We start from the raw sequence: 20,522 nt of genomic DNA on the forward strand, positions 1-20,522 counted from the left end.
CTCTGAGTTGTAGGATAGGCCAGTGCAGAGGCAAGTATATCAAATGCACAGAGGCAACTCTTGTTTTTGCAGCTTTTATTTTTGTATCAGTAATAAAGCATAGCAATCGCCTCAAGCAAACCCTTATCAAATGTTTACACTGATGTTCATTCCAATCCGTACTGTTTTCTTTGTTTGTAGGCTATGTGATTCAGTGCTAAATTGGTACATTAAATCCTCTGTGAGACATGCAGATTATTTAACTACTAACAAATACAAGCACAGGAGATGTGTAATACACTGTAAAAAAAGAAGCAGAATCCAAGCACGTAGAAAGCTGCTTCCTTCCAAATTCACCAATGTTTGCTTGGAAATGAATGTCCGAACAACCGACCAAAATCGAAATTATTTCTTCTGGAGACTCACTGATTTAGTGGAGAAATTTCCCCATAATTCTGGGATAAAAGCTATTTCCTTCTCCCTGCAATATTCTTTTTCCATTTGGCTGCCCTGCACCACAAACCTACAGTTGTAACGATATAGTCACATCAATCATTTGCATCTTGGACATATTCTAAATTAACTGTTCTCCAGCAAAGAATCCAATTTACTCTGCTAGACATAAGAGCTGTTATGCACATATCGACCACACACATGTACCCACGGATACTGGGCTGAAAGTCTCACAAGTGGCCTGGTAATTGCATCTCAGTAACAGTATTGCCTTCCTGATGGGTAATTTCCCTCCGGATTATGTTTGTCTCTAGACAGTATAGAACTGTGGTTACTTCTGGGCCTGTAATGGGATATTAAACGTATCTACAGATAGCATAGTGACCAGAAAGAGTATTAGTTTTCATTATATTCAATCACTTTCCACACTTCCCCCTTCCAGTAATAAATGGCTAAAGATTGTTTTAACCTTTCAAGGACTTCAGGTCTGTCTGCCATTAAACTCCAAAGTCCAGTAGGTGGTCTAATAGAGCAACATCGCCATGCAGAAAAAAAAAAAAAGTTCAGATACACACCACAGCGAATCACCTTGAAACAACCGACGTCCTACTGTATGGACATTAGCTGCAGCGTCTCCCTGGCAATCTTTGGAGCATATCCAATTGAAAGGACAGTTATACAGTGTTCAAGGTTACTTTTTTTGAAAACACAAACATAGCAGGCTATTATTGTAATCACGCTCATTGCTTGTCATCATACATTTAATTAAAAAGCGAGCGAAAGCACATAAGCCCGGTAGCTTGTTATTGTGCTTTTGATTGAGAATCAGTCATGGACCATGTACGTCTAAAATGTCAGTTGGATGTTGAGGCGGGAAGGAAATCAAAACACTGATAAGCAAGCTAATTTTACTGTGCATTGCAAATGACTCCTCTGGCCTTGCAGTCTAGTGGAACCGAAGTAAACACGAGTAAACAGTTAACTCTTACTTTTTTTTTTTCTCTCCACATCAGCTGCTCAGCTCAATGCAGGTCATTCAGGTGGGTAGCTAAATAAAATCCATAGCGCTAAAGTGGCACTGCTCACCATCTGCTGTTTACTGCCTCACACCGAGAACATACCACATAACATTTATTTCTTGCATTTCAACACGTGCCTAACACTTTATTTACATAGCAAACAGAAGTTTGAAGATAGAGGAAAGGTCTCTCATACCATTTGTGGAATTCTAACTGTGTTGCATTACAAGTATCTAAGGAAATAATATAAAATTACTCATAAAATCATTGTCAAGATATGATTCTCTGACAATTTATGGCATAAAAAATATTTCCATCAAATATTAACAATACATCTTGCAATCAGATACTTTGAGTGGAAGAAAGAAGTCATCCACAGTGAAATAAATTATGAAAAGAGAAAATCAACCTTTAAAACAAGTTCACTTTCCAGTTGCACCAAGGTTACGTACTCGTAGGAAAGGAATTCCATTTCACACCCACTCCTCATAATTTTCAGATCTGGACGATGCCATTTGAGAAAGTTGATTCATTAGTAAGAATGTGAAGTACATCAAATCAAATGTGTTGTGTGTGTGTTTGTTAAGACAGAATCTTAGTAGATAATCACAAGTCTTATTTCCTAAACACCCACTACAACATACGTGAGCATTTAACTCGATGTTTCATTCTGTTTTGTCAAACTGTTGTGCGGGGAATAATTTGAGGTATGATGAAGTGAGGCATGATGCTCATTTACATTCCCAGATACTAATAGGACCAAGCTGTTTATGGAGAAATGCAGTTTCTCCAGAGAAGCTTTGCTGTTTCTAATAAACTCTGGCAGAGGAATCAACGCTCCCACAGTCTCTCATTTGGATTGATCACATCTCAGCTGCAGAGTATCAATCTGCCATGCTTCCTCCACGTCATGTCAAATACAATCAATTATTCTAAAGGAGTCCACTCATAATAAGCTTCTGACTCCTTGGAGAGGGCTCCAATGTTGTGGGCAGATTTGTGTGATTTTACTTTTTTTCAATAACGCCTAAAAACTAACATAATGATATTGAGGTGTAAATTACAGGAATTCTTTGCTGTCTGCCAATATTGACTCAGTAAGAGAGAATAATCGTTTTGTCGGGGAGGTGTCAGAATCTTGTCATCTTGCCATTTGTGAAGGAAGATACTTTTTAGTCCTATAATAGAGAAAGCAGAAGTTGTACTCGGATTTACTAAAAATGGCTTTGATAAACCTTTATAAGTTAACCAGTGCTTAGTACAGGCAGCCTCTCCCCCAACAAAAAAACAAACCAGTAAAAGAACAGGCAAATGTATTACACTTACAATTGGAATTACAAATATCAGTCGAGGGTGTAAAAGCGTTTTTCATCAAAAACAGTCAAGACATTTGCAGTGAGAGATACTGTGGTCATTTTGCAATGAATAATCCAATTATTTCACCATGAGTGACATGTTTGTGATTACAGTGGCACAAAGAACAAAGAATTGGGTTTACTGCAAAGTGGAGAGAAAACAAAGGTTGGTCAAATGAGTCATTCTTTGCTTGGCTCTCAACAAGTGGATGCGTACATGTTTGGCACACCAAAAAAACAAGCCCACAGGCCAGAGCAAAGGGGTCCTGGTGGGTCTGCTGTGGAGTGGGAGGCATTGTTTTGTCACGGTTAAGGTGCAACTTTTAGGAAGAAAATAAATAGAGAGAAGGCTGCCATTCTGAGCCATCAGATCATGTTCAAGTAATGGGAGAGAGTTTGCCTTGTTTTTTGTTTTTCTCAACCTGAATCTGACCTAACCACATGGTTGTGTAGTGAAAGTATCCTTTCAGCAGCCTTGCCTTTAAGCTATTAACTGGATTTAGTTATGCAATGTACATAGAGCCACTTACAATTACAGTGAGAAAATTATGTAATTTGTCATTTAGAGCATTGAAAAAGTGACATTAGGCTTTTCACATGTGTCGCACCTATATACATATATATTTAATGAATTCTTTTTTGTTCATGTTTTAAGTTTTACATTATAATAATTAAAGACACGTGTGCATACACAGACCCAAACTTTATCCATTTATTGCTTTTAATGATTCCTTCTGAATCACTTAAATATTATGTCTTTCTTTCATTATCTTCAAATCCAAGGGGGCTTTTCACACCAGAAAGATATGTATATGCATAATAGGCATAAAAGCCTTTTATTGAAATCCAGTAAAAGAGAAGATATGGTTGAATGTATTTAATATTAGCTCTGCATGCTACTTTTTTGTGCAGCAGAGTCTCAGATGCAGAGCTTTTACTATTACATTGGGCAATATGGAAATGGTTCATTTTTACTTTTAGAATTTTCCTGACTCGTTTTACGTTAAACACTTATTTTCTTTCACTGATTTCCAGTTTATTTCATTTTTTCTTGTTTACATTTCCTGCCTGTTGTTATTAAAAACACAAATCTAGAAGTAGTTTCATGAGAAAGATGAAACCAAACCAAACTGTATTTCAAAATGCAGTCAGGTGCTTGGTAATCAGCAACGATAAATGCATTTTTATAAAAAAAAGAAATCTACACTACAACATCGTTTATTATTGTTTATTCTACAATATCCCCTTTTACCCCCTTAAACTGTTTTTTGTCTGTTAATCAACTAAAATACTAGCTATTACCAGCTATTTGAGAAACCTTTAAGACTACCATGAGCATTAGAACATTATTTTTATCTATTTATTTTTCTTTTCACTCAGAGTTCCCAGTTTGGCTGATGCACAAAGAAGCAGCGATGAAACCAGGCCCATACTGACTGAAGAGTGTTGCTAGGTTGTTTCAAAGCTGTTTAGACAATAGGATGAAACCATGCCAAACTGCAGTACGAGATCTTTTGTTCCTTTCTTTAATCATAACAGTACATTGGGTGATAGAATGAGGAACACTGTTTGAGTTTTTTTTAAAGTCACTTCATCATTTAATAGTACACTAAATTTATTAACTGCTATTATGTGAAAATTACTATTGGTGTGGTATTACCACCTTTTAAGAGCCAAAATAAGCAAAGCAGATTAAAATCATATTTCAAATATAACAGCTTACTCATACTTACTAAGTAGTAATTAGGAGGTAATTGAGGGAGAACTCTAAGTTAATGGTCTAGTAGCTGGAGAATATTTTGTGACGAATAAGTCATTAATAAGTGACTTATAATTATTTCTAAAGAGTCATTAAGCTACTAATGTGCATTATAATGGTAAATAAGTACACCTTAACATGGACTCCTATTGCACTATGAACCAAGTTCTAAGCAGCTTAAACACATTTCAGATTTAATGCTGTTTGTCATACAAACTGTTGGCTTTCTTCTCAAGTGCATTGCTTTCTTTCACCTGCAATGCCATGATTACAGAATATAGACTGTATATCTGTCCACATTCATCATGATGTTTTTACAAATTCACCACATTCATTAATTAAATGCAACATTTTGAGCCTAGCGGTCGGAGTTATGCTAAATTGTTGAATGTTAATATTGTCAATCTTTCCTCAGTAGAGATTAAAAGACAAGCAAATCATGTCTGTAACATGACAAGGAGAGCAAAACTGCTATAGCCTCCCCACTCTAAATAAGCCTATTATACTTGTACTTCTGCGGGACTGTAGACTTTGAGAAATAGTTGAGGACAGAAGTGACAGCTGGTCCTAATCAAACCCCTATTCCCCACCCCCTTCCTGAGATCCCCTAAAGACCATCCCATTCCAACAGTGGGCAAGCCAGGTACTTCTCTGCCCACATCACCAGACTGCAGTGCTGAGATCTGAAGCTGTGCTCAGATGCCCTTTGGACATAAAACATCATGAAATAAAGTGTGGCAATGAAGCAGACTATGAGGATGTTTGGAATGCTATACAGACCTGCAACATTAGTACATAACAGTGTATATGAGCCAGAAAATAAGTCTATTTTTAACTGTATTAATGTCTGGGAGAGAGAACGGAAGCAATCTTATCTCAAATCAAACTTCAAGGATATTGCCTTTTTTTTTCAACTTCACTGTCTTGTCTTAACATTGCTGGCTATAAAAAGGAACTGATTTCTAATCATAAATCTCGAAATAAACACACAGTACATAACCCAAAATAATATCCTTACATAATGGCTCATCTGTGGTCTAATGAAAAAACAGCAGTTTGCCACTCCTCTGAAAGACGATTGTCTCCTTTTATTGTTCTTTACTTGTTTGTTTATCTGCCTTTGAATGAACTGATGAGAGCACTTCAGACAACACTCATTCAATTTGATCACAATTGCCCTCAATATTCCATTATTGATGTTGCCTCTACAGAAACAAGTCTATGTTATGTGCTTGTCCCAGCAGTGCTGCACCACTTTCATGTTCATTCATTTACAAAGTTGGAGCACAAGCGAGAACACAACATAACAACCGCATGCAGGTCAATGTGATATGATAATATCAATGTTAATGAGCCAGTGGACAGAGTGTGACCTCAAAGTTGTTGTTTTTTTTTTTTTTTTTTTGCATTTAATACTTTATGATATTTATGTTAAAAATGTAAAGCTCTGCATTTTCTTCTGTGTGGAACAGGGGGCTTTTCATTAGCGCCTGCCTAGCCCAACTTAATTCGCTTACACCGTTGAAACCTTACCAAATGTCTAATAGCTCAACGAAATGCACAAAACAGCAGCTCTAATTGAAAGTCACACCTGAATACGTCAAAGTCAAAGGCTAAAATTTACATCCTGGCTATATTGCAGATCCAGCTCAGTTAAGCAGAACCAATTAATATGACAGTTTGAACATGATAGATTTCCTTGCCAGAGAAAAAAAAATGGGCAACATTTCAGGATCCAATCAGTTTAAGTTGACCACAGACAAAAAGCAACCTTTTATTAAAATGCTCATTATTTTGATTACATAACACATCCATGAGCTCTTTCCATGCTTTTTCTAAGTGGATGTATGAGGTAGCTGAAGTGTAACTTTTGATAAAGTGTCTGTCAGAATGACAAGACTGAAAGGCATCAATTATTGTGGTTAAACAAGAAGACATGAACATATGAGCTGCTGCATGTCATCAGATCAACGCCATATGACTGAAGAAAGAAATAATGTAAAATGGATAATGTCACCATATTTGTGGCTGATAAAACTTAATATAACCGGAAAGCACAAATTGTATTTTATGTAATTTTGAGTATAATATGTAGGTCTTTGTCAGATATACATTACAGACACTGTTGGTCTGCATTACTCATAAGTACTCTGGTGAAAACCTAAAAGAAAATATTTGATATCCAAATGATAGACTTTTGGCAGCTCGATCAGTTAAACACCTGGACATTTTCCAGAAATGGCAGTCAGAGGCAGTATTTTTTCCTACTTTTTTCTAATTTTTTCCCCCGAACTTATTATTAGGTTGTAGGTCAGCGTGACGCTACGAAAAAGAAGACTGCACAAACTCTTACTTTCTGTGTGCAAGACATTACCCTAACACAGACAGAACTTTGACGATTTTCTCCTTTTAGAAGTTTGAGTTAATTCACAAAATGTCAGGATGAATATTATAAAAATTTGAAAGCAAGCAGACTTTTTTACTTTTGTCTTTTCTCATGTTGTAAAAGTCGTTAATCTTTGCAATGAAGCCTTACAGAAATGTCAGTGTTGGGCTCTGTTGATTCTATATAATACACCTTATTCACACATTACAACAAAGCAGCGGTCCCCAACCTTTTTTGCGCCACGGACCGGTTTATGCCCGACAATATTTTCATGGACCGGCCTTTAAGGTGTCGCGGATAAATACAACAAAATAAAACTAGTACCGGTACCGAAAAAAAGAAAATTTATTCATAACACACGTGAAAAGACCATGGAAAACCGAGTAAACGATAAAAACGATAACAAAATAACGCTGAAAACTGATAAAAACTATACATTTCACACCTGAGCCTCAACTCTCGCGGCCCGGTACCAAACGACTCACGGACCGGTACCGGTCCGAGGCCCGGGGGTTGGGGACCGCTGCAACAAAGGACGCAAGTGACTGAGTTGAGTACTTGGCTATTTTCTCCCGCAAGTATATGTGTTAAGCTGGCCACAGTTGTCATAGCTATAGAAAATGAATAATAAGCAATATAGTAAATAAAATGAAACATGTATATAGTAAAAATTAAGTCGCCGCTGATTTAGGTAGGGGTTATTGCATTCAAAGCGAGTATTTGGTTCACTGGTTCACCATCAATTCTTTCTACGTGTATTTGTCTTGATGCTTCAACCCAAACCTAAATAGCACTCTTCAGAGCACATTTGCATTCATTTCTTAGTTACTACACAGCAGATATTGAAATGCATTAATAAGAAATCCAGCAAAAGCAAAAGTGTGTACTGAGTTTCCTTTCTTGCCTTTCCTGTTTAACATTAATCAAGGACTTCAGCGGCTCCAACAGAACTGCAGGAACACCACACATAATGGCATATAAATGCTGCATGAAGCCACTTTCAATCTTGGCAATCCTGGACATTTTCATTCAAATAAATGTCTGGAAGCCCCCATAAATCACTTAATGTGGTATCACAATCGTAATTAAGTCTGTTGCCGACTGATGAAAAATGGTGCAGCATATTTATATTTGGAATATTACAAATCTAGTGACTTTGCCAAGACACAAATGCTTTATTAATTTATTGTATTAAGTTATTAATTTGCACACCAAATACTACCAACTGCTACAGCTTCACATTAAAAATATTAACTAGCAAAACAAAAAATTGTATTGTGTTGGACTAAGAAGGTACAACGGATCCGCTAGCTGTTCCTCCTGTTCGACTACAACCCAAGTATCTTTGGGCAAGATACTGAAGATCAAAGTGTCGTCGATCCATCAGTGTGTGTGGATGTTAGGGTAAAAGTGCTGAGGCATAAAAAGGCACTTGTATAAATGGTAAATTAGGCTAGTAGTAAGAAAGTGCTTTGAATTCTAAAATTGTGCAGAAAATTGCTATATAAGTATCCATCCATTTATCAGTTATGAATTAGAAACAGAAAAGGCAATGTGTTTATCAATGAGCTGTGCACTTGTGTCAGTTATTTATAAAAAATGCATCTATAAGACTTGACAAAGGTTATTTTACATATTTTTAGACTGTGGATCAGTTTGACATATCACAGGGAGTAAAGGGACAAAAAGGAGTAGACCTAAGGCATTTACATTAAAGTTTGTGTTTTCACTGTCAAATCTCTAAGATTGCTTTTTTTAAAGCTTGAAGTTGTGCAGACCCAACTAATAGTAATTAAGCCTATATTTGCCAGATAATATTCTCTGTAATTTGCATTTAACCAATATTTTAAATTGGGTGTGTCCTGCCACATTTCCACACTGGCACTCTGCATTTTACATTGCAATTATTGGTGCACTTGAAAGGGTTAGAAACAACACGTGAAGTTTCAGATAGAAAATAAACTCAGCTTTCAGAAGAAGGATTATTGTCTAAAAACAAAAGACAGATTCGTGGTGAGGACAAATACAGACAATAAAAATACATTTAAAGTGCAGGTTTAACTGTCCAGTTTTAAACTGTAGCTAATGTGGAATACACTATGACCCACGAATCTGTTCATATAGTTTCTATCCTTGAGTTTTTAAGTGAATTCCTCAGTCAACTGTGGTGCAAAATTTCTAACCTCAAAAGAGATGAGAAATGCCTCTAGCACTTAACTGTCTTTCTGCCTGAGCCAGTGAGGATGAGGTCAAGTCTTAACACTCATTAACACTGTTTTATCTACCAGGTCCCTCTTTTCTATTTAATTTCTTTCAACATAAATTAAATCATTGTAGCAGTTTTAAGATTTATAGAAAAAAAAACATTAACTGATTAAAAATATCACTTAATTGCAATTCCTCTGTATTTTCTCTGTCTTCATTCTTCTGTCTCGTGTTTGACCTCCTGTTATTGTTGTGCCCTTAATAAACAGGGGAAATAGTGAGGAGAGGTGAAAGAACGGCACAGACACGCAGCTCTCACTCTCACTCGTCTCTATTGAGTTTCAGATGCAATACAACCAAAACAATATTCTTATGGATGCACTCAGTCTCAGGACAACTGTGTCCAAACTAAGTCACTATTGTTTGCTGCATTAACTGATCAGAATACTTTAGCTAACATGAACTGTAGCATTAGACAAAAACATCTTTTTAACTCGCACATGTTAGCTGACACAGTCACTAACTTCCCACAGCAATGAAAAAATACTTTAAGTACTGCATGTCTTTCAGTAGTCAACTTATACAGATAGTAACAGAAAAATCTTCACACAATATGGCGGAGTAATAGCGAAAACTAGCATACACAGCAACAGAGGTTAACTGGAACTTCTCAGCAAAATAGTCCGCAATTCACATCTTTCGCTACAATGAACAATGATAATGACCTAATAATCAACAGTAACACATGTCGCCACGTTTATACAGATCTGTGCATGGCAGTTATCTTAAACAGGGGAAATAGTGAGGAGAGGTGAAAGAACGGCACAGACACGCAGCTCTCACTCTCACTCGTCTGTATTGAGTGAAGGAGGAGGCGCGCGAACCCACCTACTGGAGCCCTGAGGCATTAACAATGGATCGACGCACAATCAACCCAGGCAAAACTTTCACTACTTATCTCCCTCTATGTTCCCACTGCATATTCTATTCGAACATAGTCAAAGCAACAAATAAAACATTAATAAGGGCATGACATGAAATGTAAGGAACAGAGATGTACAACTTCAAAACTAATCAAATTTATGATCCACCACATTATGATCATATGATCGGCAGCAAAAACACATGGTAGTTGCTCTGCAACATGAATCCTGATCCTACTCTTTAAGCTTTGGTGCAACTTGAAAGACTTTGATCAAATTTACAAAGTAAAACGTGCAGTATCTGAAATGTTGGGTCAGCAGTTCATAGCTGCGACTGGTCAGCAACTAAAAGTGATTTTCTCTCTTGAGGAAGGGTGTGAGTCTATTCTGTCTGGAGAGTGTGGCAGCCTGCTGGTGTGCGTGATTTTAGATGACTTTGGGCAATGTGCCATTGCTGATAGTTCTTTGTAAACATTGTATTTCATTTTAAATATGGTGTGACTCATGTATTTTTATTATGGTTTGTGTCTTTCACATCTTGCCTTGCACCTCTGTCCCCATGTTCTAGGCATTTCATATTCTGTATATACTTCTATATTTCAGTGTGCATGTGGCTGCCACGAGTGCTTGAGAGTATATTTCACTTTTGTCTCGCATTTGGAAAAAAAAGCCTCTAAGATTTTTACTCCCAACAGGCAAAGCAGAAAGTAAGAAAAGAAAATAAGGGAGGCATGAAATAAACTGTATCTATTACCTGTGTTTGAGAGATTTACCCACTACCTGTCTCTGCTTATACACGGTGCAACAGTGTGTAGTGTGGTGCAAAAGCACCTTTAATACCAATCAAACAGAGCGGCACAAATTCTTTTAAGCTGCTTTTGGTCATCTGGGCAGGTTGGCCCATCGTAATACTCATTGTAAAATATTACCTTTGGCTGTGGCAAGAGAGGATGGAAAACAGATGAGAAAGGTTCCTGTATTATATGGGGGTATGCGGTGCACCTGACAAAGGGAGGAAAACAGTTATGTGTCTAAATGCAGGCTTTTGCTAACAGCACTTTAGCCCATCATCAACTAATCGATGAGCACTTTTATTAGTGTCTTGTTTGTTTTTTAGCCCATACAAATAAGCTTGAAATTAAACGTATCAACAGCAACGTGAATCTTTCAAGCATTTACGATGCTTGAAAGCGAGAGAGGGAAAATAAAAACTCCCCTCCAAACAACGAGAACAACAACACTGATCAGCCAAGGCCTGGAACACCCAAGGGAGTCTAAAATAAATTATTAAATAAATAATGTGTTTTCCAAAATATGTTTAATACATTATACTGAGATTTGCAAGTTCTCCTTGTTCCTCCATTTGTTTCTTTGGCTTCCTCTTTGTTGAGTTAATTGGTGATTCTAAATTGGCTGAAGGTGTTAATGTGAACAAGAATGACTGACTGTCTCTGTTTTAGCAATGCAATAGACCAGCGGTCCCCAACCTTTTTTGCGCCACGGACCGGTTTATGCCCGACAATATTTTCATGGACCGGCCTTTAAGGTGTCGCGGATAAATACAACAAAATAAAACTAGTACCGGTACCGAAAAAAAGAAAATTTATTCATAACACACGTGAAAAGACCAAGGAAAACAGAGTACATGATAAAAAACGATAACAAAATAACGCTGAAAACCAATAAAAACCCTGAAAACTATACATTTCACACCTGAGCCTCAACTCTCACGGCCCGGTACCAAACGACTCACGGACCGGTACCGGTCCGAGGCCCGGGGGTTAGGGACCGCTGCAATAGACTGACAGCCTTTATAGGGTGTACCCTGCCTGTCACCTTAAGGCAGCTGGGATAGGCTCCCTTTGCCCCCATTATGTTCCTCATTCTTCGGATCCTTATCAATTTGTGACTTCAATATTGCAATGGAAGTGACTACGTATACTGTTAAAAAAGACAGCTAACTTAATCCAGTAAAAAGGCTAGTATGCGAGTATTTGAGACGAAACAGAAGATATTTTTTAAAACAATAATAGTGAATAAAAGTGACATTTTTGTCTCGCAAACTACAAGATGTGGCCACAGATCACGTTCATGACATTTCGGAGCTAAAGCAATTACAGCGTGAAGTCAAAGCAGCGGGGTGCCCTGCAATAATGTGGTGGAAACTACTGGTCGTAGGTGTCCATTTTCATGGTGGAGGCATGTGAATTAAGCTATCGACAAAAGTTCTTTTAAATAAGCCGTGAACTTATAAACAAAAAGTTTCACGTGCAAGAGAGACGAGCTGATGAAAACATTCTGGCACGTGTTTTATTTCTATGAGGATGTCTCGTTTAATATTAACAGTGGAAGTGTTGGTATGGTTGGGTAAGGAGAAAGGTAAATGATGAAAGCCCCCTGAGTGAAACCTGTGATCAGAAGAGTCTGAGAGACTTCTAAAGACAGACAGCCCTTTGAAAATAACTAAACCACACAGCAGTTTGCATAAACACTGGGACTGTCATTTGGAAAAATAAAACATTGATTTTTCAGGTAATCTTCTTAAACCCATTTGCATCATTGACAGAATCCATCATAAAGCTTTAAAACTTCTAATCTGATCTTGGCCTGTTTATATAATGTACTGATAATGCAAACAACATGCTAAGAAGAGAATCACTATGTGGTGGTGCGTTGAGCACTTTCCAACAAATGCATATGCACACGAACGGCGTCATTTTGTCACGACATGAGGAAATTTACATTGTCATTTGTGTTTCATGAGAACAACTTGCACAGGCTGAGAGCTCTAATTTAAAGAGCAGTCAGAAATTGAAGTGTTGAAAATAAATTACTGCTGAAGGTCTGAGAAATGGGGTTTCTGAAGTTGAATGTGTAGCTGCTTAAATGCACAGACGGTGCAAAATAACAGTGCTGCTAAATATCAATTAACTATAAAGCATTCGTCACATGCCAGCATTTCAAACAGAAGCGTTAGAAATGAAATGTCTGCTGTAGTCGAATGTAGTTAAAATGTTGTTAAAGTTGACATTATAATGCTTTGATTTAGCAAACAGATAAAAAAAGAAAATGTTGTGAAAGATGAGAACTTTTAGAATAAAGTATTTGTGCCAAATAAGGAAGAAGCATTGCTTGACATATTTTACAGCTAAAAGATCCTTTCAACATTTATCACAAACAGCATTGCTGACAATTAAGGTTCTTGAAAAAATGTATCACGTATGCAAAGGTGTTTTTAAAATGTTCATCATTTTGTTGTTCCTCTGATCTACATTTTATTTTGGACTTGAAGTGAGGCAGACATGTTTGTGCTGTAACATCTGGAAGCAAGGCAATAGGCCGCTAAGAATGCTATAATCATGCAGACAAGGCCTAAGCTGCTCCATTACGGGCTAAGCTGACCTATCAGTGGGGCTTTTGCTAATCCAAATTGTGCTTTAGCTGGCAGAGATTGCTCAATTCAGACAGTCTGTTGGGAGGGCTGAAAAGCTGAAATAATTCACCTGCCATGTGAGCTGCTATCACTTATAAGATATTAAACTCCTAGTATCATATATGCACAAGAGATGATGTATTTTTCTAATTAAAAAAAAGTTTATTTTCATTCTATGTGCTATGAAATGCCAGCTATGGTCAGTTCAAAGTGCCTTAATTGTGCTTTCATTTTATATAGGCTTAATAGCCCAGCTGCCGTGCTTACATCATGCTCAAACCAGCCCTGTGTCAGTTATATTTGCAACTGCAGGCAGAGGAAAGCACACAACGTGCTGTTAAATGTATGTGTTTACTTGCAGGGGCCTTTTCTTATATCTGGCAAAAAAAAGTGTTTTAAGGCCCTGCTGGAATGCTCAAGATGCAAATGCACAACTTGGCAGGCCTGAATTCTTGCCTGTGTTAGGGGAATTTTGTTTTCACTGTGACTTATGTACAGAGGCAAATCTATTATGTTTCTGCATGGTGTGACTTCATCTAAAATCAGCAGCACAGAGTTGGCTCCACAGATAGACTGTGTTACCCAGCTGACATGACACTGGGGAAATTAATTTGCTACAGTCATATAATGGTTGGTTATTTAATCACTGTTAGATTTAATGTAACACCTTAATCTCACAGGGTTGCTTCCCCTGCCGGAGTTTCATACCTGCAAAGACTGAAGGGATTAGAGACAGGATTAGACAGAGTCCACTATAAACAGGACCCAACTCTGCAGCGTGAGCGGCTTCGCTGTGCTGTCAGGAAGAAAACACGAAAATAGCTACTAAACAACCGCTCCGCTAAGTGTCTCTCTTTATGGAGGAATAGCTTCGTATCATGGCTTTTGAGCTTTCTGGTTTCTGTCATGTATATTTAATCATTTTGAAGATCAAAGTGTGGCACGTTCCTTCCCAGTCTCATGGACTCAAATACTTGCAACTATAATATTAGCTGAACATCAACCAAAGATCTCACTGAGCAGAGACACTCTGCGAGACCTGTTTATTTTGTCAGTTCCGCATTATTTCTGCTGGTTACAGCCCCAAACCACCAGAAAGGCAGTCTTTATCATGGAGGAAATGGGCAGACAACACCTCAGCTGTGAAATGGCTGTTGCAAGTCATTGAACATCTCTCTGGTTTTCAATACTCAAGATGGGAGGAGATATGAGGATGTAATCCTTGAATGAATCTCAGTATAGCCCTCAGCCTTTTGAGCAGCTTGTTTGAGCACTTCCAGTAAACCCTGTACACACCCTTAATCTCCCCAGCAGAGGTAGTTTGACACAGCAAGGGAATCTGCCATAAACACACATCACAAACGCAGGATAATGTTTTAGAGATATACAGATTTGCTCATGTAATCCAGGCTGCCAAAGGGAGAGCTTAAAGAGAAATGTGTCAAATGTTTATAGATAGAATAAAACCAAATATTAAACCTTAATCTCAGAAGGCTTTTTGATATTGTTGTCCTTATATGTTTTGCACTATTCTTGAAATGTATCACTTACCATTATATAAATAGTAAAGAGCTAAGTTACATAAAAATACATGCTTTATGAAAATATGGGGAAAAGATTTTAAGTGTTTTAACCTCCTAGGACCTGGCGTCCACATATGTGGACATTACATTTTGGGTTATTTAGCCCAAAATACTAAATTTTGCTCTACAAGGGCCTGATATCCACTTACGAGGACATTATATTGCTACTGTTCTATCAAAATTTTAAATGAATATTCTCATATGTGGCTCTTATTTGTCTTAGAAACAAAAAAAGAAACTGTGTAAAAAAAAAAATCTGGTAATTCTTTGTTTTTACATTCATGAGGTCCCAATCAGCCAAAATATCAAAGAGAAATTAAAAATGCATGCCGTGGAAGAGTTCAGGTCTTAGGAGGTCATCTTCCTTCAGATGGCTTCTCCTAATATAACAGAATATGTTGAAACAAACTGCCCATGTAAAAACAAGCAGCTCAGGGCTACGGCACTACAGCACATTTACTTTTAGATAAGAACACAAACATACGTTCCTAGAAAACCATGCTGTATCACATACTCCTGAAACAGGCAGGTATGCAGCAATTTATAAAGTAATTCTACCCGCTCAACATTAACTTTTTTTTTTTTTACATCAGTTTAACAGTTTCCCGCCTCGGTTTCCATTGGCTAAAGGATAAAATTGAATTCTGTACAAAGTCCAGATGCATCCCGAGTCAGTTACACCAAAAAAACAGTTAGCCGTGGTCATGGCATGACGGTGTTATGGTTTGAATTTGGCTGAAAAGATATAAACCACATCTGGGTTGTATATATCGCCAAATCGGTGCCACAGCTTAGCTGTTTATTTGGAACACATTCCTGCCAAAGAAAATATGCTGACTGGATAATGCACTTAGAGGCACACTGTGCACCACACCGTCCCTATGCACATTCAAATTAGCTGATAAATGCATATTTGCAAAGCTGGGAGTTCACTGTGTAGTGTGCTATAGTTCCTGTTGTCCTTGTACTGTGGAAAATCTTTGAGCTTCTGCTACCAAGTAAATCCCTGTGATACAGACAAAGGTAAGGGAAATATTACATAACAGACCCATTACTCCTTTACTCCAACATTCTATATTGTATATTGACTGGAAATTAAATTCTCCAAAAAGCAAATGCACTCCTGACATGGGAGTGTCTTATCAATAACCACCAGCTAAAGCAGGTACACTTCAACACAGAGGATAAATGAGTTAAAGCAAATTATCCATACGGGTTGAGTTGCATGTTTTAATTACTTGTGAAGCCTGCTCTGCTATCTCTTGTACTCTTCACATCAGTATTCAATTAAGCACTGTGATCAGATGATTTGGCACGGCAAACTGCATTGCGGCATTGAAATGCAAGGAGTAAAGGAGCTGTATATTACAAAGAAGGTATTTTTCTAGTGAATGAATCTGGGATATATAGATGATTGCAATTAATAACAATTAGCAATGACAATAATAATCCTTTGGACGTGCATTTCACATTTTGAGCACTTTGAGCACTCATTTGGAAGTTGAACTGTTGTCTTATCTCTGCCAGTAGTCAGGTTTTCTTCTGTGCAGTGAGTTCTGTGTTACCATACATCATTAACCACTATGAGCTCTTCACTGATTTATCATCCACGAAAAACAGCCTTTGGTGTGTACACCAAGTTGACCAGTACTCGAACTCTCCATGTTACGCTGCAGTGATTATGGACACTCCCTTTATATAAAAGAAAAGCTCAGTTAATTTAAAGAATCTAATATCCCAATCAATCTGTAGTTATAAATCGAATTGGACTCCGGGGTGTGTAAAGTTGCACAATAAATTAATTGCTTAATGACTCTTGCACATACAAGCAATATTTTCTTATGATATCAGCAGTAGAATAGAAGGCTTCTGAAAAGCAAGCACCTCATTTGAAAGCTCACAAAAGCAGCAAACAAGAGCTCTTTGTAGCTCCTTGTTAGCAGATACGTCTTATAATCTTGTAATGGTAGTTCAGATATCATTCACAACACAATGTGACTTGATATTTTCTTCAACAGGAATCTATTTAGGCAATAAATGTGCGCAGAAATCAAAATAGCTTCACCAAAGGCCCTCTCTAGTGACTTTATCAGCTCATTCAAATGTCAGAAATGTGTAAAAGCAAGGTATGATCATCTCCACCGCTCTGAAATTTGGCGTAAATGAGGCTTTGGTGTGAAGAATAGAAAATGGGCTAGGAAAATCCAGGTGCTATTTCCTTTAGCAGTAATTAATTAGGTTTAACACCTATCTTTTTTTTCAAGCGAACAACTGTCTGCCAGAAAGACAGTGGTTTTGAGATTACCTAAATGAAACTGCATGAAATGAAAAATTATAGACAAAAGAATATGACAAGACTGGCATACAGGAAAAAATAATGCCAAGAACAAGCACAATGAAAATAGTGGGTTTGGTTGAAGGGGGCAAAAGAGTACTGATTAATATATGAATACTTTCTAGAATAAAAGAGAGGGGGAAAAAAGGCCTCACAGCATCAACCTGGCCCTGTCAGTATGCAGTACTGAGCCTTAAGACATAGTGAAAATTGGTACTTTTTGATATAAGATTGTAAACACTAATAAATAAATAACAGGATTTCATTAGAATGTCGTGGCAAAAGTGGACTGAGGACAGACACTCTGTACACAGAGCCCTCACGAGTCCTAGTCAGGGCTCTCTGTCCAGCGTGCATGCCATCCAACACCTCCGGGTTTTACTGGAATGCCGAATGTAATCCAGGCTTTATTGCCCAACATCAGTAATGCTCTTGTGACTGAATAAGAGCAAAGATCCCCCTGCCCTGGTTTCAAAATCTGCTAAAAAAGCTCTCACAGAAGAGTAGTATTTTAATCACCATTTCCCATGCAGGCATCACAAATGCAATTTATCAGCAGTCCAGCCATGTTAAAACCTACAAAGCCATTATGTATAATATTTTGTATATAAAGTAAGTAATTAAATTAAATCATTAAGTATAATGTTGTTGTTTTTGGTTCGTCTTTGGGATATTGCATTATTTGTTGTAAATTACTTTAGTTTCTATGAAGACAGAGTGCCATTAATATTACTCATCAGAGACAGGTTGAACATAAGGATGCATTTTTCCTGGTTTCATCTGAAAATATAAAGTGTTGCCCTCTCTCAGCACTTAGATACTGAAGACATTATGAAACCAAGAGTGGTTTAACCAAGGATAATCTCAGATGAACTTAAATGGGTAAAGCTATTAATGGACAGTTTGTCTAGTTGAGCGCAGCAGTTAAAAGCTTGTCAGGAAGAATTTTTCTCCGCAATAAATCCTTTGCTTGGTTATTCACATGATCACATTTCAAATGTGCATTTCCAAGTCAGCAGGTCTTACTAATCTTTACAAGCCCAGCTGAATGTTGTGTTCAAAACCTTGGCAATTTGCATGATTCATGTGAATATTCGCACACTGCGGATGCATGCAATGTGTTGTTCCTTCCTCGGGTTGTAACAAGCTCAGTAAGAATTCCTCTTCTTGTCTTGGGAACGGTTTTTAAGCCATAATAAATTTCAGGGTATATTATGAGAAACAATATTATCGCAAGCTCCACCTGATGATTGCCTCATTATAAATGGTTTGCACATTGACTTTTACCTCAGCAAGACAGAGGGCTATTAAAAGATGCTTTATTCTCCTTCTGGATGTTCATTATTTTGCACAGCTACGGATGTTGACATCTCAAACAAAATCCCTGAAGTGACCAGCCTCAGGCCTGTCAGGGGAAATTTAGATGAGCTTCATATGCATACATTTTCTCTACCAAAACTGACGAGGCACCATCACGATAATGTAATCTCACAAACATACTTCTTTTGTACTTTTCATTTTTACAACCAGTTAAATTAGACTTGACTAATCCCTTCAATGAAACACATTCTATACATGTAACGTATCATAAGTATAATGTAGCAAAGAGGAGAACAAAAAAAACCAAAACAGACATCCGCTGCAGACACTTTAGGGCCAGAACGATGACGTCTTAGAGAAAGACATTATTATTGATAAAGATATGGTACGCGTCCCAATTGGACAGCTCTGTATTCCTGATGACTTAATGTGCTGCTTGTGACAAGCACAGCTAGTCTCATGATCACATTGTCAGACATTCTCAGTAAAGCTTGTAATTATTCGTGTTGCTTAAGTGCTGCAAAAGAGAAAAGTGTCCAGTTTGACTTACTTTACTAAAGCCTGTTTGAAATAAATTGAGTCCTTTTCTTTACAACACAGTTGGGCTCTTCGCACATTTCATAATGGCGTATTGAGATAAAAACCCAAGTGCTACGATGTGGACGTGTATGGTGCAAAGACTTCTTGGTTTCTCTAATTGATGCTCGGTAATTAAAATGTCTAACTAGAGTATTTGTATACCTTAAAGGTTAAGTTTGTTATACTGAAGTGTGTTTTTTGATGTCCCTGACATGCAAGTAATCAAATCAGGTACTTATTATGTTGATTTGATTACTATTTAGCAACATAGTGCACCCATGATATTTCCCTGTTATTCTCAGAGCAGATGTTCAGAGCAATCTGACGGAGCGCCGCAGGAATGTAAAAGAGGCTGTTAAGAGAAAAAGCTACTGTAAAAAAGCTGCACTTTTACAGGTTTGACTATATAAAATTAATATAAAAATTAATATATTTACACACTGTCACAAACACAAAGCCTCAAAATGGAGTAGGAAAAGCAGTAAGTCTGCTTATTAAGTCCTTAAGTTTTGTGCTTGGACATATTGTTTATAACAACATTAGTGGCAGTTAAAAAAAAGATTTTATCGTTAACTTCTTTGTTTTATAGAAAACCCTCATTGACAATACCTATATTGTTTTTAAAAATCAAATAAAAATGAGTCATAGCCAGTCAGTAAGTGCTAAAGCTATTATTCTATTTTTTTTAAAGCCAAACACAGAGGAGACCTAAGGCAAAAAATAAATATTTGACTCAACTGATAGCATGTAGCATATTATTATTATTATAATAATTAATATTATTATCGTACCATCATAACCAATGCCACAGCAGTGAAGCAGGAAGATACCAGGCAGGCTTTGTACCTTAAATATTACCTGCTTATTAACAGTACTTAAATGCAATGTGAGTATTTCATCAGTATTAGTATTTCATAGGCTGAAAGCCTTTTGTTTTCATATAGTGACACACATATACACACGCATACAAAAATACAGCCTTTTCCTTATTTATTTACTGTTGCTTTTTGGGAAACTGCTTCCCCTAGTTTTCTTGTCTTGTATACTAACCTATGTCTGCATTTAGTTGTTAGCGTATATGTTCACCTATGAACATAGTTACTTTTCAAGAGTCCTTTACATTTTTTTTGATTATTTTTGTTGCGCACGTAGTAAATAAAATTTAAATCAAATTCGAATGCAGTCAGTTGTAT

The 20,522-nt window shown here is 37.2% G+C and overlaps 1 protein-coding gene across 1 annotated transcript in view; it reads right to left on the reverse strand.

The window, feature by feature from the left end:
- The window catches only part of hs3st4 (heparan sulfate (glucosamine) 3-O-sulfotransferase 4), an 89,468-nt gene that overhangs the window by 4,943 nt on the left and 64,003 nt on the right, over nucleotides 1-20,522 (reverse strand). The gene's annotated exons all lie outside the window — the stretch shown is intronic.

Source organism: Neolamprologus multifasciatus, chromosome 4, assembly GCF_963576455.1.
Source record: "Neolamprologus multifasciatus chromosome 4, fNeoMul1.2, whole genome shotgun sequence".
NCBI lineage: Eukaryota > Metazoa > Chordata > Actinopteri > Cichliformes > Cichlidae > Neolamprologus > Neolamprologus multifasciatus.